This window comes from Papio anubis, chromosome 14, assembly GCF_008728515.1.
Source record: "Papio anubis isolate 15944 chromosome 14, Panubis1.0, whole genome shotgun sequence".
In the NCBI taxonomy this organism is placed as follows: Eukaryota; Metazoa; Chordata; class Mammalia; order Primates; family Cercopithecidae; genus Papio; species Papio anubis.
Window position 1 is genome coordinate 65,310,751 of NC_044989.1, and position 24,346 is coordinate 65,335,096.

The 24,346-nt window shown below is 45.6% G+C and overlaps 1 long non-coding RNA gene across 3 annotated transcripts in view; it reads right to left on the minus strand.

Moving 5' to 3' along the window:
• The window catches only part of LOC116270288, a 42,302-nt gene continuing 17,956 nt past the window's right edge, over nucleotides 1–24,346 (minus strand). The window contains exons 6-7 of one of the 3 annotated variants that reach the window (XR_004178287.1): nucleotides 2,720–2,804; nucleotides 1–1,794 (exon numbers count right to left, since the gene is read on the minus strand). This is a non-coding gene — a long non-coding RNA (uncharacterized LOC116270288). Of the gene's footprint in view, nucleotides 1,795–2,270; nucleotides 2,805–8,681; nucleotides 8,971–24,346 lie in introns of those variants that run through there. The other 2 variants (XR_004178285.1, XR_004178288.1) reach the window with 2 other exon arrangements.

The window sequence follows — 24,346 nt, forward strand, 5'->3', positions numbered from 1 at the left end:
TACCATTACACTCCAGCTAGGGCAACAAGAGCAAAACTCCATCTCAAAAAAAAAAAAGAAAGAAAGAAAGAAAGAAAGAGAGAGAGAGATCTGGATAATTTCTGAGTCACACTGCCAGGGATCAAATCCTGACTTCTATACGAATTCGCTCTGCGGCTTTGGGCAAGTGACTTCACCCCTCTATTCTTAATTCATAAAGTGGAGATAATAAGAATACATCTAGTTCCAGCAAGGTTGTTGAAACTAACGTAAAACTCAATCCAAATGGGCTTTAACAGGAAAAGGGAAATTACAGGCTTACGTAATTCAAAAGATCTAATGGTAGCCTTCAAGTCTGGTTTGATCAAGGCTCCGGTTCAGTTTCTCTGAGATTTCCTTTGACTTTGATCATAGTAGCAAATTGGGTAGGAACGCAGATTTCCCTTTGCACAGCCTGCCATCTAGGAAAGGATGTTCACACCCAGAATTCCTGGCCGTGCTTCCAAGACTCAGTCTAGCTGGACTGGAATGGTGACCACCCACAGAATCTCACCGTGGGCAGGGTTGATGAGCTGAGCCTAGGGCCATACCCCACTCCTGGAGCCAGGTATGGAATTGGCTTCCCTGGAACCTGCTGGACTCCTTTCAGAAGTCAGAGGCTGCTGGGAAGAAGGAAGGGAAAATACAAGCACAGGAAGCAAGCTAGAGGAATTGTTACTGACCACAGGTTCTTAGGCACCCATGCAATAGAAATCGACAGGAGGCCAAACAGGTTTCCCAGACAAGACTTCATGGGAGCTTGTGCTCCAACACAAGGAAACTAGCCCAGAAGCAAGAGTTCTTGGCTGGCCCCACTTAGGGGAGTGCCTTTCAGTGTCTTAAGGAGGGTGACATACATAATTCATGAGGTGGGTGAGCTTCACTACATGTGTGGGGTGGAGTGCAGGGTATGTAGGCATGGTAAGGAATCATGCCAAGACATACTGTTGCATGAGCAGAAAACAGCAGATAAGCCCTCCCCTGGGCAGGGATTTTAGTATTATAATGAGGCAAGGGGCAAAGATCATTCTTCTGATCTTATGTGCATGCAGGCTGTGGGATTAACTCCCTTGAGTAAGATTTAGGGTGGATGCTGCTTATCTTAGTTTCTTCAAGGTTGCAAGGTCAGCAGGGATGCGCTGGAGTGATGGTGGTGCAAAGTCTGCTAATTGACAGGTGTGGGAGTTGGGGCCTCATCCTGGTGAGGGCCGAGTCCTGTCCCTATGCTGTGTCACAATCTGCTATATCCATGCACATTGTTTTGACCCAGGACTCTTCCCCCAGCAGTTATGGCCTTCTGGTGTCCTAAGTTAACCGTAAAGAAGCAAACATCGAGCTAGTTTGTCATGGGAAATTTTGACAGACTCAGAAAGAAAAAGGCATTCTAGGTCACAGCAATGCCATGTCTACACTCATTTCCAAGAGCCACATTGTAACCCACATGTGTATTGGTTGTGAAACTCTTAAACTCTTTCTCCAGGGCCAGAGTATGACTTCCGTGGGTCTCCATTTTTGCCTTCGTGGTCCCTTTCTTCTACAAAAAGTACTAAAAACTGTATTTTATTACTAAGTTGATACTGACAGAGTTCAAGACATAGTATCCACAAATATAGCACGCTGGCATTTGAGAAAACAGCAGAAGCAGGAAGGTCACTCTCACCTTCTCCGCACTCTCTCCCTGAAGAGGGCCTTAGAGAATTATCTGACCTTCCTCCGAAGAAAACCGTCATTCCAGAGGTGTCCTTCCTACACCCAAGGAAAGGAATGTCCTTTTCTCTGAAGACACAGGAACACAAAAAAGAATCTAAACAGGCCTTGCTAAGTACTTTCCAGTTTAATATCATTAGATCATACTTTTTTATCCTCCAGTCATACTTCTGCATGGCTGTCTATAAAATACACAGTTTTTTCCTGTTTCTTTGGGCCTTCATTTCTGAGTGTTCCCATGTTACATAATTTTTTCTTTTTCTTTTTTATTTCTTTCTTTCTTTTTTTTTTTTTTTGAGAGAGAGACAGGGTCTCACTCTGTCACCCAGGTTGGAGTGCAGTGGCACAATCATAGCTCACTGCAGCCTCAACCTCCTTGGCTCAAGTGATCCTACAGCCTCAGCCGCCAAAGTAGCTGGGACTACAGGTGTGCACCACTGCACCTGGCCAACTTTTAAAATTTTTAGTAGAGACGAGGTCTGGCTATGTTACCTGACTGGCCTTGAACTCCTGGGCTCAAGTGATCCTCCTGCCTTGGCCTCCCAAAGTGCTGGGATTGCAGGCATAAGCCACTTTGCCCAGCCCACATAAAATTTGTATTAAATAAATTTGTGTGCTTTTCTCTTGTTAATCTGTCTTTTATTATAGGTGCCTCAGCCATGAACCTTGTGATGAGTGAGAAGCCTTTCTCCCCTACAGTATGTCTGTATTAACATTATATATTAAAACATTGCCTTCTAGTTAAAAAAAAAAAAAATTGAAACATTTTCATGAGCCACTAAAAGTATCACGAGCTCTGGGCTCTGCTCCAGCTGTGCCCAATAGATGGTTCCGCCCTGCCTTTATTCCCAATGCACCACAAGAGAAAAGTTTCAATGTGCACCTTGCAGAGAATTTCATCTTCTTTATGTTACCCACGGCATTTTCTGAGCAGCTTTCCTGGAGCTCCGTCTGCCATCTTGCTTATGAAAACCCCAAGTTGTGTAACGCTTACCTGACAGAATGGTAATCCAGATCTCCTTCAGGCTACACGCAGATGGAGGCCTGCAGAGATGGCCGGAAAATAAGTAGCTGGAGTCCTAAAAGAGTGGAAAGGAAAGTGTTCTCTGCAGTGTTCAGGCAATGAAGCTGTCCTGTTAGTGAATGAGGAAAGAGGAAGAACCCTAAAATGATCCCAATGGCCTGCACACTTTCCTTCCTTCTGTTAAGTTTCTATAATCTTGAGTAGGTTCATCCTTTTATTAAAAAGTTTAATAAGCCAGGCATGGTGGCTCACGCCTGTAATCCCAGAACTTTGGGAGAAGGCGGGTGGATCCTTTGAGCCTAGGAGTTTCAGATCAGTCTGGGCAACAAAGTGAGACCCTGTCTCTTAAAAAAAAAAAAAAAAGAAGAAGAAGCTGGGCGCGGTGGCTCACGCCTGTAATCCCAGCACTTTGGGAGGCCGAGGCGGGCAGATCACGAGGTCAGGAGATCAAGACCATCCTGGCTAACATGGTGAAACCCCGTCTCTACTAAAAATACCAAAAAAAAAAAAAAAATTGCCAGGCGAGGTGGCGGGCACCTGTAGTCCCAGCTACTTGGGAGGCTGAGGCAGGAAAATGGCGTGAGCCTGGGAGGCAGAGTTTGCAGTGAGCCGAGATTGGGCCACTGCACTACAGCCTGGGTGACCAAGCGAGACTCTGTCTCAAAAAAAAAAAAAAAGTTTAACCAGCCTGGGCAGGCTAGGTTATGCTGTGGTAACAAATGACGCCAAACTCTCAGTGCTTAAAACCACAAAGATTTATTTCGCATCCATTCTACATGTCCTTCTTGGGGTGGCTGGGGGCTGGCCTCCATGTCCTCCTCACTCGGAGACCCTAGCGGATGGAGTGGTGCCATCTGGAACCAGGACAGCAGTAGTGGTAGGAAGAAGGAAAATGTGGCAAATTGCAAATTGGTGGGTGAGCCCGCCACTGGGAAGCAACCTGTGTCACTTCCACTCGCTTTTCTTTGGCCTCCAACACTGATTCAGAAGGCGGGGAATCAGACGATTCCACCATGCTTCCAGAGGGGCAGAATGAGAATACGCGATGGCCAGCCTCAATGATTGCTGCAATAATTTTCATCTTTTTTTTTCTTTTCCTTTCATTCTTACAAACCTTGCACATGGTGACCAATAGCTCCATTCTAGGGTGAAGGAAACAGCCTGAGTCTCTGATGTGGCTGGGGACAGGAAATGCACCCACCTGCCAAGCTGCTGGTGACACCTGGTGGCAGCCCGGAAGCCCCAGACTCCTGAGGGAGGAGCAGTGTCCCTATTCTCCAGCCTCCAGGTGAGAGTTCCCAGCACTGGCCGGGTCTGCTGGGCTGAGCAGGTATCTGGGGGAGAGGACTGAGGAGTATGAAGGCCAAGGGCTCCCTGGGAGGGAAGAGAAGCTTTCTCCAGAGACGTTCACAGGGCGTGGGATCTTTAGTAGTAAAAGGAATGCAACCTGGCTTCTTGCTCCCAGCAGGTGAAGCCAGACGTATTGTGACGTACGGCAATCTAAATGACAAAATACCTTATGGACACGGTTGGGAAGTACAGATAATGACATTACATCATGTCCATTACATAAACTAAGTGAAAAAAGGTAGATACAAAAATTAGACTACAACGGACAGTTTGAAAAGAACGGGGTGTGTGTGTGTGTGGAGCAGATGTGAATCAGTCCACAAACTATATGAGCAAGACGTATTTGATTCCTTTATTTCCTTTTAATCAATTTAGTCCTGCCTCTGAGCTCTCATTCATCCCGATGAAAATTTGTCCCCAGTTATTTTTAGGGTTTCCCACTGCCATGGTTGTGGTGGGGTCTCTCGTCCATAGCTGCAAAACACCGGCATTGTCCTGTGATTTTTGAGTCCACGGATACAGCCTTCTTCCACTCCACACAGTCCCCGGAAGCCCCGCATCTGGCTGGGGTACACGAATCAACCTTGGTGGGCCCAGAGACTCAATTCCTCAGAGGCACGCTCTGCAGATGTCACCCCTGAAGTCTTGCCACCCACCCCGCCCATTCTCACCTTTCCTTTCTCCCTTCTTCCCTAACTCTCTCCCACGTGCCCCTCAGGACACATACTCTTGAATGAGTTTAAGTTTTTCGAGAGGAATTAGTACATCAGCCTTGCTGAAATAATCAAATAAGGGGATACCAGCAACATGGAAACCAGAAACTGGAAAATTCCCCCACTGGAACTCTTAGAAATGCTGAGCTTTCAAGAAATAAACAGGAAAAGGAAAAGAAGCCACCAGGTACCGAGTCCAGAGCTAAGACTTTATCCTGCTTAGGGATACAAGAAGCACTGGTGAGTAATGACACAGGTAGGCCAGGGGGTAAATCTTGAAAAACATTATTTCTAAAACTAATTTTGCATATATACAAATGAGATGGGACTAAAATACTGGATAACAATAATATGTAAGATGGGAGAATAATGGCCTGGTTCAATATTTTAATGCCATTGAATCATTTAGGAGAGGAATAAAGACGTTAATTCACTTTATATTTCATAATATCAAATATGCATGTTCAAAACTTAGGATAATTATTAAAATAATAAACATTGGCTGGGTGCGGTGGCTCACGCCTGTAATCATAGCACTTTGGGAGGCTGAGGCAGGCAGATCACTCCAGGCCAGGAGTTCGAGACCAGCCTGGACAACATGGTGAAACCCTGACTCTACTAAAAACAAACAAACAAACAAACAAAAAACCTACAAAAATTAGCCAAGTGTGGTGATGTGTGCCCATAGTCCCAGCTACTCAGGAGGCTGAAGCACGAAAATTGCTTTAACCTAGGAAGCGGAGGTTGCAGTGAGTTGAGATCGCACCACTGCACTCCAGCCTGGGCAACAGAGCAAGTCTTTGTCTCAAAGTAATAATAATAATAATAAACATTGAGTGTACCTCTTCCACAGGGAAAGGAGCTTAAATAAAGCCGGATTTCCATCTGAAAAGGGAGATAGAGGGAAAATATGGGCAATAACATATGAAGTAAGAGTCAGAAAAAAATCTGTACATATAAATAGATGTATATGGAATCACCTCATAATGTTACAGTGGTTATTTATGGAGAGTGAGGTTGCAGGTGAGTTTTATTTTCGACCCCACCTCTGGTACTCACGACCTTTGTGTGGCATTCTCCCACACTGTAACAGGGCAAGTTTGGGTGACCTAAAGAATACAGCAGAAGTGAAGGTTCGTCACTCCCCATTGAAGCTATAAAGGGCTGTGGTTTCCGTCTTGGACACTGTCTCTCTTGCTTTTTCTCTCACATCATTTATTCTTAAGGGAAATTTTGTCCTGAGAAGTCCTATAGAGGGGCCCAGCCCTGGCCTCCTGCCAACAGCCACATGAGTGAGCTTAAAACCAGATCCTAGCAGACCATTGGTGCCATCCATCTGTAGTCCCAGCTAGTTGGGAGGCTGAGGCTAGAGGATTACTTGAGCCCAAGAGTTCAAGGCAGCCGTGAGCTATGATCACAACGCTGAAAAAGCAGCAGATCCTGCAATCTGCCAAGCCTTCACATGAGAATAGCCCTGACAACATCTGGTCTGCAACCCCCTGACAATCCCTGAGTCAGAACGACCGGGCATATTTCAGACGAAACCATAAAAGGGGAAGGAAAGAAAGAACCACCCGGCTGAGCTGCTCTCAGTGATTGTGAGATAACAGATGTTTGATATTTTAAGCTGCTAGGTTTTGGAGATAACCTGTTACATAGCAACAAATAACCAACACAGTATTTTCCCCGCAATTTTCAACTTCTATATAATGTACATACATTGCCTTACAACCAGAAAAAAATGTTTTAAAGATCAAGTAAATCCTTCATTCCAGTGTGATACAGGACAACCTGTTCAGTTGTCTGATTACCATCACTGCTTTGCACATCTGTACCCACTGAAGTCCATGTGGTAAGACACCAGCTACACACCAGGGAGGCCTGAAGAGGGTTTGGTCTTAACTTGGTTTTGCCAGAGACCTTGGTGTTGCAAAACATCCCATAAAAAGGGATGATTCTTTTCATGTGTTGCAGGTCTTGCAAATGTAGCTAAAAATTAGTTAATTCCCTCAGGAAATTGGATAACTTTTAAACTTGGTTAACTGCCTCAAATGTCATATAAAGTAATAAATACCATATGACTATTACCAATAGCTACACTTTGTTTATAGAGGATTTTCTTTTTCTTTTTCCTTTTTTTTTTTTTTTTTTTAGAGACAAGGTCTCCTTCTGTCACCCAGGCTGGAGTGCAGTGGTGCAATCATGGCTCACTGCAACCTCAACCTCCCCAGCTCAAATGATCCTCCCAGCTCAGCTTTTTGGGCACCTGGAACTACAGGCACGTGCCACCACACCCAGCTTGGATTTCACAAAATTGGAAACATTTTTCTTTTGAAGGTCAGTGGGCCTAGAACAAAATGTGGCATGGTAAGAGAATGCTGTCCTTGAACCTGAAGCCTTCCCTCTGCCAGGAACAGCTCTGTGGCTCTGCAACAAGTCACTTTGCCTCTCTGGTCAGTTTCCTCAGATGTAAAACAGTAGTGTTGAATATACTATCTCTAAGGACTCCAAAAATTTGTTACCCTATAATCTTGCTTTAACCTACCATGGTATTTTGGCTCTTGAATGACAAGCCTGAGCCCCCACTCATGATGGACGTTGCACGATCCAGTATGGAGGACACTACATGCATGTGGCTATTTAAATTCAAATTAACTTAAATGAACTAAAATTAAAATTTATTTCTCTGTTGCAGTAGCCACGATTCAGGTGCCCCATAGCACCTGCAGCCAGTGACAATGTATAACACAGCGCAGAGTTAGAGCACTTCCACTATCACAGAAAGTTCTACTGGACAGCTGCTCTAGGGCCTCACCTCTCCAAGTGTGGTCCACGAACCAGCAGCACCACATTATCTGGGAGCCCTTAGAAATAAAAGTAGACTCTCAGGTCGGGCACGGTGTCTCATGTCTGTAATCCCAGCACTTTGGGAGGCCGAGGCAGGCGGATCACCTGAGGTCAAGAGTTCAAGACCAGCCTGGTCAACATGGTGAAACCCGTCTCTACTAAAAATACAAAAATTAGCCAGTCGTGGTGGCAGGTGCCTGTAGTCTCAGCTACTTGGGAGACTGAGGCAGGAGAATCGCTTGAATTCAGGAGGCAGTGAGCTGAGACTGTGCCATTGCACTCCAGCCAGGGCAACAAGAGTGAAACTCTGTCAAAAAAAAAAAGAAAGAAAGAAAAAGAAAGAAAGAAAGAAAGAGAAAGAAAAGAGAAAAGAAAAGAGAAATGTAGACTCACAGGCCCTACCCCAGCTCAGCTGAATCAGAATCTGGATTTTAACAAGATCCCCAGTGCCTCCTGCAGGTGTGAGTTTGAGAAGCCCTGCTATAGGCAATGTTCTCCACTGAGCAGGTGACTGGAAGGACAGAGTGGTGGTTAGAGGTGTGTCCTCGGCTGGATGCAGTGGTTCATGCCTGCAATCCCAGCACTTTGGGAGGCAGAGGCTGGAGGATCACTCGAGCCCAGGAGTTCGAGACCAACCTGGGCAACATGGGAGACCTCGTCTTTACAAAAAAAAATAAACAAAATTAGCTGGGCATGGTAGTGCATGCCTGTGGTCCCAGCTATTTGGGAGGCAGGAGGATTGCTTGAGTCTGGGAGGTCAAGGATGCAGTAAGCCAAGATCATGCCACTGCACTCCAGCCTGGGCAACAGAGTAAGACCCTGTCTCAAAAAAAAAAAAAAAAAAAAAAAAAAAATGTGGCCTCTGTGGCCACACTCTGTGGATGTGTAGCCTGGCTATCTCTTAGCTGTGCAACCTTAGGCAAATGTCTTAACCCTTCTGGGCCCCAGTTTCCTTATTCGGAAAATAGTATCCATCTCATGGGAAACTCTGAGGCCATAACAATATAAAACAATTATCACAGTGCCTCTCTAACACACAGTAAGTGCTCTTTAAATGACAGTTTTGTTATTTTGGGGTTCTGTGAGGTTTCAGGTTTCTGCCAGCCCCAAGCCTTGAGATCCAATGCAGACAACAGGCCAAGAACGGCTCTTCTTTCTGCCACAGGGTGGCGCTGTGTCACAACGTCCTTTCCTCTCCCGCAGACTTCGAGCTGGCTCCCCGGCAGGAAACCAGAATTTGAGATTTCCGCCATCTCTGTTTCCGATTACTAAGCACGACCGGGCAGCCTGGACACCGATCCAAGTATTCATCTGGCAGATAATAGGAAAACAGGCCTCAGCTTTGTATCCAGTTGGAATACGAAAGTAAGGGTCGAACCAAGAGTTCAATAAGGACTGTGTGAAAGTGGTCGTGGAAGCCAGAGACTCCTGATGGAGGGCTGGGGGCAGGGACGTTTCGGATTTTCTAGATCAGCTGTGCAAAGACTTGTGTTCCTTGTCCCACGTGTGCAAACTACAGCCCTTTGCTGGCCAAGCATATGGGTGTATGTAGGGGGGTGTGTATGGGAGGTGTGGGTGTGAGACGGAGAGAGAGAGGATTTTTAATTTTTTGAAACACAGTCTCACTCTGTTGCTCAGGCTGGAGTGCGGTGGTGCAATCACAGCTCACTGCAGCCTCAACCTCCCTGGCTCAAGCAATCCTCCCATCTTAGCCTCCTGAGTAACGGGCCAAAGGCGTATGCCACCATGCCCGGCTAATTTTTTATTTTGGGTAGAGATGGGAGTCTCCCTGTGTTGTCCAGGCTGGTCTCAAACTCCTGGGCTCAAGGGATCCTCCTATCTCAGTCTCCCAAAGTGCTGGGATTACAGGTATGACCCACTGTGCCTGGCTGGGATTTTTTAAAGGAGTCAATTTCTAAAGTTTCTCAAACTCGAGCCTACATCATTGTCACCTGGGGGGCTTGATTGCTGGGCCCTAGTCTCAGTATTTTCAATTCAGTGGGAGGTCTGGCCTGAATAATTTGCATTCCAAACAAGTTCCCAGGTGATGCTGAGGCTTCTGATCCAGGGACCGCCCTTAACTATGCTAAACTGAAAAGCTCACCTGGACCAAATTAGATACTCCTAGTTCAAGAGAAGGACATGGCTCCAGAGGAAATTCCTTTAACCCCCCCCCACCCGTGGTGACACCCTCAGCACTCTCAGGAACCTCTTAAGGCCCCCTTGGGCCATGTCAGGGGACTTGTCAGCCCAAAACCCCATGTGGACAGGAAAGGTGGCTGCAGGGCCAGGAGCCAGGTCATTCCCGAGTTATACTCCCCCCTTCCCTCCAGGCTCTTAATTCATAACTCTTGCTCTGTCCTGAGAAGGTTGATTAAGACCCTCAAAACCCTGCTTAGTCCCACTTTTGGCACCAAACCTGCAGAGAGCACCCTTTTTGCCTGATGCCACCAGTCCAAAGCAGGGTCATTTCCCCTAGAAATAGGAGGAAACAGCAGAGGTCTGGATGATTCTGAAGGGGGCGTTGGACATTTCAGAGGGAGGGTAGACAACTCAGATGGGACCCCCACTGGTTGATATGGGCTGATTGGAACACTCATGACCAGAGAGAGAGTCCTGGGAGCGAGCCTTGGTCCTCCTCTGAGTTCCTCAGGTACCAGGGCCTCTGCATGTATGGCACTGATCACATACTGCCTGGTCATGAGTCGTGAGCTTTGCCATTCTTTCAAAAAGAGTATGTGACCCACTCAGGATGTGCCAGGCTCAGCACCAAGCTTGAATGGGAGCCTACATCCTCACAATGGGGAAAACATGCAGATGTCGAAGCACATCTCACATATGTGTAGTGGGCCTGTGTATGCAGCTGCCAGGCTCTGGGCCATCTTTGAGTTCCCCTAAAACCTGGTTTTAGGTCCAAGGTTTAGGTCCAAGCAGTGCAGTGAGGCCCATTGGTGGGCCATGAGATGAGTAAGGGAGGCCAGAAGCTAACGTTTTAAGTCTAAATAGTTTTAAGGAATAGCTATCTTTTTAAGGTTGAGATGAAGATGAAATAAATTTGATAAAAGTAAGATGAGTTGCTTTAGAGAACAATAATAGGCTATAGGGTCAGTGCTTATCTGAAGTTTGGGAAACACTGGCCCACAGAATTCACACATGCAAAAGTGTGGGTGAGTAACAGAGACTTCACTGGAGACTTCATGGTAGAAATTGAGGAGGGGTCTTCATGTAGCACAGCCCCCATCCCACACAGCCACAGGATCCCACAGGAGTCATTTTCATTCTTCCCAAGTCCATTCATGGCCACACGGTCACTGGATCTTTTTGTGTTTTTGTTTTGTTTTGAGACAGGGTCTTACTTGTTCCCCAGGCTGGAGTGTAGTGATGCTGTCTCGGCTCACTACAGCCTTAACCTCCCTGGGCTCAGGTGATCCTCCCACCTCAGCCTCCCAAGTAGCTGAGAACACAGGCATGCACCACCATGCCTGGCTAATTTTTTGTATAGACGGGGTTTTGCCATGTTGCCCAGGCTGGTCTCAAACTCTTGAGCTCAAGCCATCCTCCCCCCTCAGCCTCCCAAAGTGCTGAGATTACGGGTGTGAGCCACTGTGCCCAGCCCACTGGGTCTTGTCTTCTCTTTTTTTTTTTTTTTTTTTTTTTTTTGAGACAGAGTCTTGCTCTGTTGCCCAGGCTAGAGTGCAGTGGCACAATCTCAGCTCACTGCAAGCTCCAACTCCCCGGTTAAAGAGATTCTCCTGCCTCAGCCTCCCAAGCAGCTGGGACTACAGGTGCCTGCCACCACGACCGGCTAATTTTTTGTATTTTTAGTAGAGACGGGGTTTCACTGTATTAGCCAGGATGGTCTCGATTTGACCTCATGATCCGCCCGCCTTGGCTTCCGCAAGTGCTTGGATTACAGGCGTGAGCCACCGCGCCCCACCTGGGTCTTTTTTTTGTCTGTGTTTCTGCCACTTGGGTCCAGATTCCTGGCTCCAAACAAGGGCCAGACCCTACATCACCAACTTCAGTTCTTTCCCTTTATTATGAAGAAGATTCAGCTGTCTCCCAAATTCCACCCCAAACTCTGGAACTGGGGAAAGCTTATCCATTTTTTTAAAAATGCTTTATTAATGAAGATAGTAATGCAAAATGGTGCAACTACTTTGAAAACAGTTACGCAGTTTCTTAAAATGATAAACATACACCCACTGATAACTCAGCAATTCTACTCCTAGGTATTTACTGTATTCACCCAAGATGATATATGCCCACAGAAAGACTTGTACAATGATGTTCATAACAGCTTTCTTAGCAATGGCTGAAAACTGAAAACAACCCAAATGTCCACCAGCAAGTGAATGGATAAACAAATTGAGCTGTTTCTAGTCGATGAAATACTCTCAGAAATTAAAAAGGAATGAATTATTGGTAATTCAATGATATGGATGAATTGCAGAACAACTATACTGAGTGAAAGCAGGAAGACAAAAGGAATACATACTATATTATTCCATTCAGATAGCATTCTAGAAAGTGGGCCAGGTGTGGTGGCGTGCACCTGTGGCCCCAGCTACTTGAGAGGCCAAAGTAGGAGAATCACTTGAGCCCAGGAGGCAGAGGCTGCGGTAAGCCAAGATCGTGCCACTGCACTCCAGCCTGGGTGACAGAGGGAGACTCTGTCTCTGAAAAAATACGGAATAGAGATAAAGGAAAAAGTGTAAGGGCCCTTTCCACAGATACAGCACAGCCTTAATCCTGCTCCCCAGAGCCGACTACTGTTAGCAATTTACTGAGCAACCTCTCAGGTTATTTCTTATGAATACACATGAATTTATAGAGATTTTATTTTTACAGAAACAGGATTATACCGTACATACAGTTATGCAACTGCTTTTTTATGAAATGATGTGAGGGCCTTGGAGAAATAAAGTTTAACTCCAATGTACACTTTGACATGATTATGCTCTCCCCTTGCCACAGGCCTAGGGAGAAATTAGACTAAGCCAAATCAGGTAGCCACTCTTGAGAAAAGTGTACAGCTAGGCTGGACGTGGTGGCTCACACCTGTAATCCCAGCACCTTGGGAGGCTGAGGCAGGAGGATCACTTGAGCCCAGGAGTTCAAGACCATCCTGGGCAATACAGTGAGATTCCATCTCTCGCTGAAGAATTAAAATTACTAAAAATTTAAAAATTAGTTTTAATTTTTTAAATTAAAATTACTAAAAATTAATTTTTAAAATTTTACTAAAATTAAAAATGACTACTAAAAATTAAAAAATTAGCCAGGTATGGTGGTGAGCACCTGTGGTCCCAGCTACTCAGGAGGCTGAGGTGGGAGGATCACTGAGTCCAGGTGTTCAGGGCTGCACTGAGCCATGTTCATGCCGCTGTACTCCAACTTGGGTGACAGAGAAAGACCTTGTCTTAAAAAAAATATATATATATATATATATAAAAGAAAGAAAAATGCATAGCTAAATACTGACTCCAGGATCACTGAGTCCAGGAGTTCAAGGCTGCACTGAGCCATATTCATGCCACTGCACTCCAACCTAGCTGACAGAGAAAGACCCTGTCTCAAAAAATAAATACAAAAAAGAAAAGAAAAGAAAAATGCATAGCTAAATACCCATCTCCTGTTCCATTAGATTCTCCCTAGGGACGCTAGTGGATCTGCTGCAGAGAGGAAGACACAAACCTCCCCCTGGACTTGGGGCTGTGGGAATGTCTTTGGGAAAGCCGTCAGCAGGGGCTGACTGTGGTCGGGGTGAGCAGAGCCGATGCCAATTTTACAAGGTGAGAAAGTAAGTTTTTATTAACACAGGAGAATGTTTCAAGTCTGTTCTCTGGAAACCTAAGATGTACTTACTGTGCCTTCGCATAGAGTCTAGGTCATGTTCTTGTTATCCTTGGGAGTTGGTGGTGTGGTGTGGACAGGGACCGGGCTCTGAAGTGCGGCAAAATGGGTTGGAATCCCAGCTCTCACCCTTGCCAGCTGGGTGACCTCGGGCACGTCACATGACCTTCCCCATTGGCTTCCACTGGCTTGTGGAGGTTCATGCTATAGTCGTATGTGCGGTGCCTGGTAATTCGTAGCCACCAGCAGCCCCTAGGAAGCTAATTTTACTGGTCTCCCATTATCATTACTTCCTATTGAGGTCTTTGACCTCAGGTCTAAGAAAGATTAGATCCCTCTCTTGGTGGCTTCCTTGAGTGACTACTAAACAGGTTTTGCCAACAGCCTTCCCCTCCCGCAAAGGCAACTGGCGCCCCCTCTCAACTCTTTCCAGGTCAGCAGCAGCAAATAGCTAAAACTTGCTGTGAAATCTTGGCTCGCATGGCCCGTATTGATTTTGTTCTCGAAGCCTTTCAAGTAGCCGCTCCCCTGTGATCTCCCTGCAATGCCCTTACAAAACCCAGCAGCTTCCCCAGACGGCTACTGGAGATACATGTGCTTCTGGAAAGCAACCGGGACCCCTGGGCCACTAGAACCAGTCCTGTCTTTATCTCGAAGCCCCAAGGTCTGAGAGCTCAGCATGTTTACCAGGTCATTTAGTGGCTACCCAGGTAATGGGTGAGGAGCATGGGCAGGAGGCTCCTGCCTCATCACCTTCCTCTCAACCATCCACTTACAGATATTGATCACGTCCTGCTACATGCAAGGGAACCACACACAATGCTCCCAGGACCTTTGACGTCCCAGTGCTACTTGTTGGCTAGGGTAGTGGTAAACAAAGGAAAGGCAACCTTAGCTGAGTCCCTGCCTCCATTCTTGCCAAAATTTAAACCAGGTCAATTCTTCCGGCCTAGTGCACCCTTTAACTTTGTTGCTGAACTGTTTGCTAGTCCTGGTGGCTCAGCGAGGACTGGGTAAGGTAGGTGGCCTGGCTGAGACCCTGCAGCTCAGTTCCTGCCACGGACTCAGCACTAGCCAGGTGTGTGGCCTTCAGACAACTCACTTACCTCTCAGTGCTGTTTTCACATATCATTTTCTAAGTTTTGTGGAAATAAGACCACAGGCCAAAATGTCACACTAAACTAACAGAGAAATCTCTTCCGGAAGTTTCTGCAGCAGCCCACACACTAGTGGTGATGGTGAGTGGATGCTCCCTTGTAAACCAGGTGCTTGTGAGGTAAGAGCTGCCTATGTCTAGAGGGGTTTTTTGTTTTTTGTGAGACAGGGTCCCTCTGTTGCCCAGGCTGGAGTGCAGTAGCACAATCTTAGCTCACTGCAACCTCTGCCTCCTGGGTTCAAACGATTCTCCCGCCTCAGCCTCCTGAGTAGCTGGGATAACAGGCACGTGCCACCACACCCGGCCAATTTTTGTGTTTTCAGTAGATACAGAGTTTCACCATATTGGTCAGGCTGGTCTCTAACTCCCGACCTCAGGTGATCTGCCCGCCTTGGCCTCCCAAAGTGCTGGGATTACAGGTGTGAGCCACCATGCCTGGCCTCTAGAAGGGATTTAACACAGATAGTTGGAACAAAAAGGTATTTCCATCCTCCAAGGACCCGTCTAGACATGAAGGCCAACTATGAGAGGAGATATTCAGAAGGGATGGGTCATCCTGGGGGTCAGACCCACGGGTGGGGATGGGGAAGAAGAGGTGACAATTCTTAGTAACCTACATACAACTGCTGCTGGCTGAGTCAGGCAGAAAAGGAACTTAGTGAGAGGATACTGGGTGGCCACACAATGGTGGGAAGACAGAACTGTGTCTGCAAAATGGGGAAGAAGGAGGGAGGTCATGGGACCAGAGCCCACGTCACACCCCTGGAGGTAGCTTGTTATGGTATCACAGGGTCTGGATGAGGTGACTGCCCCTGTTGGCCGCTGTTAAAGTAGATCACCACCAACCTGAAGTCTGAGGTGAGTGCCTCCAACCAGCCAAGCCCCAACCATAAGGGAAGCTTTGAGAGAGTGTGCCTTACCTCAGCAGGAGTCTTTGCCTACCACAAAGTGGACTTTGCCTCTGACCATGTTGAATGGGGTGGTCCCAAACTCAGGAAGTGGGGTCAAGGCTGGGTGGCCAAAAATTCAACAAACGTCCCAGAGTGGAAGGCCAACTGATCAGTCTCCAAAACTGTGCTTACCGATGAGAAGTGGAAGCTATTCATGGGGCAACTGGGGGCTCCAACCCACAGTAACAGGTCTCCAGGAGGCAGCAACAGGGGCTCTCAGAGGAAGCCTCATCTCATGACTCTCCATTGGGAACAGTGTTGGCAATGTCTGAAGACATTCTGGGTTGTCACATCTTGGGGGAGGGGTGCTACTGGCATCCAGTGGGTAGAGGGCAATGGTGCTGCTAAACATTCTGCAATGCCCGGGATTGCCACATGATCCCAATGAATAATTATCCCACTAAAATGTCACCAGTGCTGAGGCTGAGAATCCCTGATTTATTCAGAGGTCCTCACAGGTCAGCTCATCAGGCTTGTCTGCAGAGAGGACAACAGCCTGGACATGCGGCCTGAACTTTTGGGGAGACCCATTCTTGTAGCAGGCACAGGAGAAATGAACTGTGTTTGGAAAGGGCAAGGCAGGAACCCCATCCTAAGTGCCCCGAGCTTCTGGGCAGGTTATGATGACTGAGATTCAGAAACAAGAACTGCATAGATATTTGCTTACAACCTGAACTAGCATTCAAGATACTGGAACAGGCAGATACTAGGGATGCAGCACGAAGGCCCAAGAGTCTGTGGTTGGCTGGGACCAGAGATGGAATGCTGTGGTGGTATGGTTTGACTCTGTGTCCCCACCCAAATCTCATCTCGAATTGCAATCCCCACATGTTGTGGGCGGGGCCTAGTGGGAGTCCGCCCCCATGATTCAATAACCAGTCTCAAGTAGTTCTTCATAGCAGTGCGAGAATAAACTAATACAGAAAATTGGTACTGGGAGTCAGGCACTGCTATAGAAATACCTGAAAATGAGGAAGTGACTTTGGAATTGGGTAACAGGCAAAGGTTGGAACAGTTTGGAGGGTTCAGAAGACAGGAAGATGTGGGAAAGTTTGAAACTTCCTAGAAACTTGTTGAGTGGTTTTGACCAAAATGCTAATAGTGATATGGACTACAAAGTCCGGGCTGAGGTGATCTCAGATGGAGATGAGAAATTTACTGGGAACTGGAATAAAGGTCACTCTTACTACGCTTTAGCAAAGAGACTGGTGGCATTTTGCCCCTACCCTAGAGATCTGTGGGACTTTCAGTTTGGAAGTGATGATTTATGATATCTGGTGCAACAAATTCCTAAGCAGTAAAGCATTCAAGATGTGACCTGGCTGCTTCTAAAAGTGTATGCTCATATGCATAGAGAAAGAGATGGTTTGAAATTGAAACTTACATTTAAAAGTGAAGCAGAGCATAAAAGTTTGGAAAATTTGCAGCCTGACCATACAGTAGAAAAGAAAAAGTTCATTTTCTGGGGAGAAATTCAAGCCAGCTACAGAAAGTTGCGTAAGAGGAGCCAAATTAATTGCCAAGACAATGGGGAAAATGTCTCCAGGGCATGTCATAGACTTCACAGCAGCCCCTTGTATCACAGGCCCAGAGGCCTAGGAGGAAAAAATGGTTTCACGGGCCAGGCCCAGGGCCCAGCTGCTCTGTGCACCTTTGGGACATGGCACATGGAAGCCCACCTCTTACATCAGCATGGCCTGGATGTGAGACATGGAGTCAAAGATTATTTTGGAGCTTTAAGATTTAATCAGCTGGGCACAGTGGCCCACACCTCTAATCCCAGGATTTTGGGAGTCTAAGATGGTGGATCACTTGAGCTCACAAGTTCGAGACCAGCCTGGGCAGCATGGCAAAACCCTGTCTCTATTTAAAAAAAAAAAATTAGCTGGGTGTGGTGGTGTGTACCTGTGGTCCAAGCTACTTGGGAGGCTGAGGTAGGAGAATGGCTTGAGCCCTGGAGGTGGAGGCTGTGAGCCAAGATTGTGCCACTGTACCCCAGCATAGGTGATGGAGCCAGACCTTGTCTTGCAAAAAAAAAAAAGAAGATTTAATGACTGTCCTGATGGGTTTCAAAGTTGCATGGGGCCTACAGCCCCTTTGTTTTGGTCAATTTCTCCCATTTGGAAGGGGCACATTTACCCAATGCCTGTACCCCTCTTTTATCTTGGAAGTAGCTAACTTGTTTTTTATTTTACAGTCTCATAGGCGGATAGGACTGGCCTTGTCTCTGATGAGACTTTGGACTTGGACTTTTGAGTTAATGCTGAAATGAGTTAAGACTTTGGGTTAATGAGTTAAGACTGTTAGTAAGGCCTGGTTGGTTTTGAAATGTGAGAAGGATATGAGATTTGGGAGGGGCCGGGGCAGAATGATGTGGTTTAACTCTGTGTCCCCACCCAAATCTCACGTTGAATTGTAACCACCAGTGTTGGGGGAAAGAACTGGTGGGAGGTGATTGAATCATAGGGGTAGTTTCCCCCTTGCTGTTCTTGTGATGGTGTGTGAGTTCTCATGAGATCTGACGGTTTAAAAATGCATGGCACTACCCTTCGTGCTCACTCTCTCTCTCCCTCTCTCTCCTGTTCTGCCATGGTAAGATGTACCTACTTCCCTTTCACCTTCCACCATGATTGTAAATTTCCTGAGGCCTTCCATCCATGCTTCCTGTCAAACCTGTGGAACTGTGAGTTGATAAACCTCTTTTCTTCGTAAATTACCCAGCCTCAGGTAGTTCTTTATGGCAGTGTGAGAATGGACTAATACATGTGGCTTCAGCTCTGGGGAGGAGAGGCAAAAGGGGTGAGGAGCCAGGAACTGCTGGTTTCCAGTCAGACCTTAAGGCTAACCACAGTTTAGTCCTTGGGTCCAGCCTCCTCAGTTGGGTTGTCATCTCCTTAGTCACATGATAGTGGGTGGGACAAGGGGACAGACAAATCAAGATCTCAAGGGAGGCAGAAATTTGTATAACTGGGAAGCAAGACAAATGTCCTACTTGTTTTCATAATGCAATGGGCTGAAATTAAAGCTTTGCACAATATTCTTGGTTGGTGGGTTTTTTTTTTTTTTTTTTTAATTTTCATAGAGATGAGGTCTCACTATGTTGCTCAGGCTGGTCTCGAATTCCTGGGCTCAAGCAATCCTCCTGCCTTGACCTCCCAAAATTCTGGAATTATAGGCATGAGCCACCCCAACCAGCCCAGGATATTGTTTAAAAAGTATCAACAAGCCTGATATAAACAATGTATCCAAGTTCTGTCTGATTTCCATAGACCCCCCAGATGGTGCTAATTTTCCATGTTGGTAAAATGCTTTGACTTTTGCAAAACACTTTCAGGGCTCTTAGCATCTCAGCAACCCTGTGAGGTGGCTATTAACAATCCCATTTGACAGGCAAGGAAACTGAGGCTTGAAAAGTCCAGGCAGCTCACCCACAGCCACAGTGCTAGCTAGTGCCTCAACTCTTCCGTGCCTTTTTTCTTCTATAGGAAACATTTATGTCAGTTCCAAGGGGCATTTGAAAACTCCTGACCCCAAGTGATCCACCAACCTCAGTCTCCCAAAGTGCTGGGATTACAGGCGTGAGCTACCACGCGTGGCCTCTGTATACATTCCTTTCCCACCACCACCCCCCAGAAACAGGGTCTTGCTCTGTTGCCCAGGGTCTGGATACAGTGGCACAATCATAGCTCACTGCAGCCTCACACTCCTGAGCCGCCACACCTGGCTATTTCTTATATTTAGTTATTTGTTATAGTTATTCCACTTGTCTGATCACCCTACTCCTTCTGGGTTTTAGGTTTTTAATTCTTTAGGGAAATCTGATGCTATTTCCTAGTGAAACACTCCATACATCTTAGGGGATTCTAGCCCAAGATTAGGAAGGAAAATTGGTAGATAGGGGATTGCTGCTGGAGAAAAGTCTTACTGACAGCAGCAAGAAATGACAGTTATTAGTCTGACAGTGAGAGAGGCACTGTGACCTGGGCGCTTTTCCTTTTTTGCTGCTTTACATTGTGGTGAGCCTGCTGTCTTCTTCTTGGCTGCCATCTCCCACTTGGGTTTGGCACAATTTCCCCTTTGGGAAAAACAATGTCTTAGCAGCCGTCTACTTACAATTTCGCTCACATGGTCAGGAGCTCATTGGAGGCTGCTGTTCTCTGGGAAATGCCCTCTTCAGCAGGCTTGATGAACATGGGGAGAAAGCCTCAGGAATTGGCTTCCCTTTAAGGAATATGGACTGTCCTTCTCTTTTACTAACTTGGTGCTAATTGCCATTGTGAACCTTTGCTTGTTTCATTTTATTATCTTTTTGAGATATATTTCTTTTTAGTCCCAGGCTTATAGTTAAACAAATGTGTAATTATTGTTCGGAATTCTTAATAATCCACTCAACCCTGCTCAAGAGGCAAATATTTTAGCACTGGAAAATATTTATATGTGTCTTCATGGTTTCTTATGCTGGATGCAACTATAAAATAATAACCCACAACAAATATCTTCCAAAAAGCAATTATACATGTATTCATATCAGATCCCTTTAAGCTATTTCACTAGTCTGGAGGTGTCTAAGCGTTATGGTGGCATGCATTTCCTATCCAAGTCACCTGGGTTCCCTTTTTGCAGCTGACATTTCTAAGAGCTGAGACTCTTAATCTGCAAAAGTCAGTTTGTAATAGCTTTCTTGAAGCACAACTGGCATACAACAAACTACATATATTTGAGTATGCAATTCAACATGTTTTGACATATTTATATGCCAGTGAAACCATCACCACAATCAAGATAACGTATCTATCACCCCAGAAAGTTTTCTCAAGCCGATTTGTAATTTCTCACTCCTGCCCTTTTTCACCTTCCCCTCCTTGCTTCCCAGGCAATAACTGAACTGCCTACTGTCACCATAAATGAGTTTGCATTTTCTAGAATTTTATATAAATGAAATTAAGCCGTATATCCTATTTTTCCTGGCTTCATTCACTTAGTATAACTGTGTGATTCATCCATGTTGTGTTGTATCGATAGTTCATTCCTTTTTGTTATTGAGGACTATGTCCACTGTATGAATACAATGCAATTTGTTTATCCTTCTATGTCCCTGTTAAGGGACAGTTGGCTTGTTTCCAGCTTGGGGGCCATTATAGATAATGCTGCTGTGAAAATTTGTGTACAAATCTTTGTGTGGACCTATGCTTTCTCGTCTTTTGGGTAAATACCTAGGAGTGGAATAGTTGGATCTTATGGTAGGTGTTTATCTAGCATATTAAGAAAGTGCCAAAAAATGAAAAAGAAAAAAGAAACAGCAAACTGTTTTTCAAATGGTTTCCATTCCCACTAGCAGTGTATGAGAGTTTTAGTTTCTTCACATTCTTGCCAAAATTTGGGATGATCAGTCTTTTTAACCTTAGACATTGTAATATACGCATAGTGGTATGTTGTGGTTTTAATTTGCATTTCCCTTATGACTAATGATATTGAGCATCATCTTTGGTGAAATGTTGAGTTAAATCTTAACAAAAGTAAAATTTTGCACAGTTCGGTGTCCTGTGTATTTGTCAAACATCACAATGCTATGACCTGCTATGGCCTGACACAGATTTAACCCCTCTAAGCGTGCATTCAAAATCCTAGCGTCAGTAAAAGCCAACATTTATGAGGTGCTTATTACCTGCCATTGCCTCTGCTTAGCATTTTATGCATACTAACTTAGTTATTCCTTACAACATCTCACTTTTTGGGTGAGAAAACAGAGACCCAAAGAGATGAAGCAACTTGCCCCAAATCACACAGCTAGTTCAGTGGTAGAGCTGGGGCTCAAAGTTGTGTGGGAAGTGGGAGAGAAGAATATAAGGAAGCATTGGTCTGCAGTTGAGAATTCATCTGCGGTTTTTCTACATCCTTTGTGCAGAAGGTAGATAGATCGTGGAATTTATCTGGAGTACAGAATTTTGCCAAGTGCAGAGGACCACAGGGTATGATATCGACCAAGTTATTTGAAGTGACTGATTAGGTGATCTTGACTAGCTAGAGAAGGAAGACAGAAGAAAGAAAGAGGAGCAATGGAGGGATCAGAGGGCTCCAGGAAGTTGGAGGGCCATGACAGTCAAGAGAGTGCTGCAAACATGGATGATTTTGGCTAAAGTGAGATGTAGGAACTTGGGAATTAATAGGTGACAGGGCTTCTAGTACTGATGGGGTTCAGGCACAAGGAGGTTGGATGCTGGCAATCAGGAAATGGAGGGCAGTATCACTAAATGGCTTGAGTCCCAAAGAGATAGTCATTTATTTTAATTTTTTTCTGGAGAAAAACAGTTTAGATGCATTCAGACTATTTTCTATTTTTTCATTCACATGTTATTTTTTAATGGAATGAAATCTATCAATATCTTCCTTTATGGTTTGGGTGATGTTTCAGGGTGATCAGTCATCCCCGTTTGCATAGAACTGTTCGGTTTTAGTACTGAAAGTCCCACATCCTGGGAAACTCCTCAGTCCCGGACAAATCAGAACAGTTGGTCACCCTAGAAGCCATGGACTCTCTTGCTTCAAAAATTACCAGTAGTCTCACAACCAGTTCTCTCCTTTCGTTTTCATCGGTCCTCTCTTGCTGAATTATTATCCAAAATACAAAAGAACAAACTCACAGACTGGTAGGAACCTACATCTTCAATCCTAACCCCCGTTACCTGCTTCAGGTATCCAACACTCTAACCAAGTGGGCTTAATTAAATGTGATTCCCCAAACACCCCCACTCCAGGTGTCTCAGTCACTCTGTGTTGTTATAAATGACTATACACTGGGTGGCTTAGACAACAGATTTATTTCTCACTGTTCTGGAGGCCGGGAAGTCTGATATCAGGGTGCCGGCATGGTCGGCTCTGGTCAGGGACCTCTTCCTGGTTTGCAGATGACCATTTTCTTGTTGTGTCCTCACATGGCAGTGAGGATAGAAAGCAAGCTCTATCCTGTCTTTTCATTAAGACACTAATCCTGTTCATGAGGAATTCACCCTCATGGCCTAATTACCTTCCAAAGGCCACACCACCTAATGCCATCACACCGGTGACTGGGCTTCAACAAGTCAATTAGGGAGAAGGGGGAGGCACAAGCGTCCAGTCCATAGTACCAGGCTCCACATCTCAGGCCTCTGTTCCTGGTCTTCTCCTTCCCTGAATTTTCTCTGCCTTTGCAGCCTGCCTACCTCCCATTCTTCCTTTCAGACCTTCCTTTGAAGCAACCTTGTCCAGGAAGGCTTTGCAACCTGAAGTCTTCCTCCTTAGATATTTATAACTCTTTGAGCTCCTTTATTAATTATAACAAGGTAGTAAGTGACAGAACATCTGACACCAGATGACTCAAACAAACAAATGAAAAGCACCCTACCTTTGGAAGGTACATCCACATTCTGGCATAGTTGGATTACAGGATCAGAGCAAAGCCATCCAGATTCTGTATCTCTTCCTCCATCTCTTAACTCTAGGTTACCTCTCTCCTCGGGCAGCCCCTACCCACACAGCTGTAACAGCATTGGCAGCTTCTTGGGCTACATTATTTCAGGGTGTGGGAACAGAGGAGGAGTTACTATGTCAACATCCCCAGAGGCTGAAAATGCCCCTGACTAGACCACTTTATTCCATCGCTGTGGTCAGGAGGTTGTGCAGGGCCATGAGGCTGCACAGGTGGTTGTTATGCATTGCATGACACTAAGAAGTGCCATTCACATAGTCTGCAACACAGCTATGGGACTGAGCACACCCCTTCACCTCTCTGGGTCTCGGTTTCATGAGTCAGATAAGAGTGGCAAATCTGAGGTCTCCTTTAGTCCTATAAATCTACCATTCCATCACTCTGTGACCTCCTCTGTTGAAATAGTATTTTAATGGTTTGGCTATCTTTCCATGAAAAGCTCTTAAACTCTCTTTTTATCTATGTTCATCCCCTTTCAGAAGAACAAGTCGGTGGTAAGCTTTTTCAAAAAGAGGAAGCAGAGAAGCCCAAAGAAATTAAGATGTAAAAATAGTACATTGTGAAAATTCTCAGTTCCACGTGACCACTGGTTTTATCTATTTGGGTGGATAAGTTATAATGTGGTCGCCATTTGCTGAGTGTTTGTTACATGCTTGCTTCTAAATGTTCCTTGTGTTACATCTTCTAGTCATTCATTGAGTCTCAACTCGGGGCTCTAGCCCAAGGGAGTAACACACTTGCTGGTTCACAGGAACATGAGTGTTTTTAAAAGGAAGATTCAATTTTAATACAATTAATAATTATAAATAACAATTTTATATTTGGAAATTTTTATTTTCTGACAAAAGTATAGAAAGTAAAATTCAATAAAATACTCTTGGCTGGTCGCAGTGGCTCACGTCTATAATCCCAGCCCTTTGGGAGGCCAAGGCGGGCGGATCATGAGGTCCAGAGATTGAGATCATCCTGGCCAACATGGTGAAACCCCGTCTCTACTAAAAATACAAAAATTAACTGGGCGTGGTGGCACATGCCTATAGTCCCAGCTACTCGAGAGGCTGAGGCAGGGGAATTGCTTGAACCTGAGAGGCAGAAGTTGCAGTGAGCCGAGATTGCACCACTGCACTCCAGCCTGGTGACAGAGCAAGACTCCATCTCAAAAAAAAAAAAAAAAAAATACTCTTGGCAAGTGGGGACACACAGACAAGAGAGGTGTTTCTTCATATATCAGAACTTTGGGTCAGGGATGACCTTTGAGAT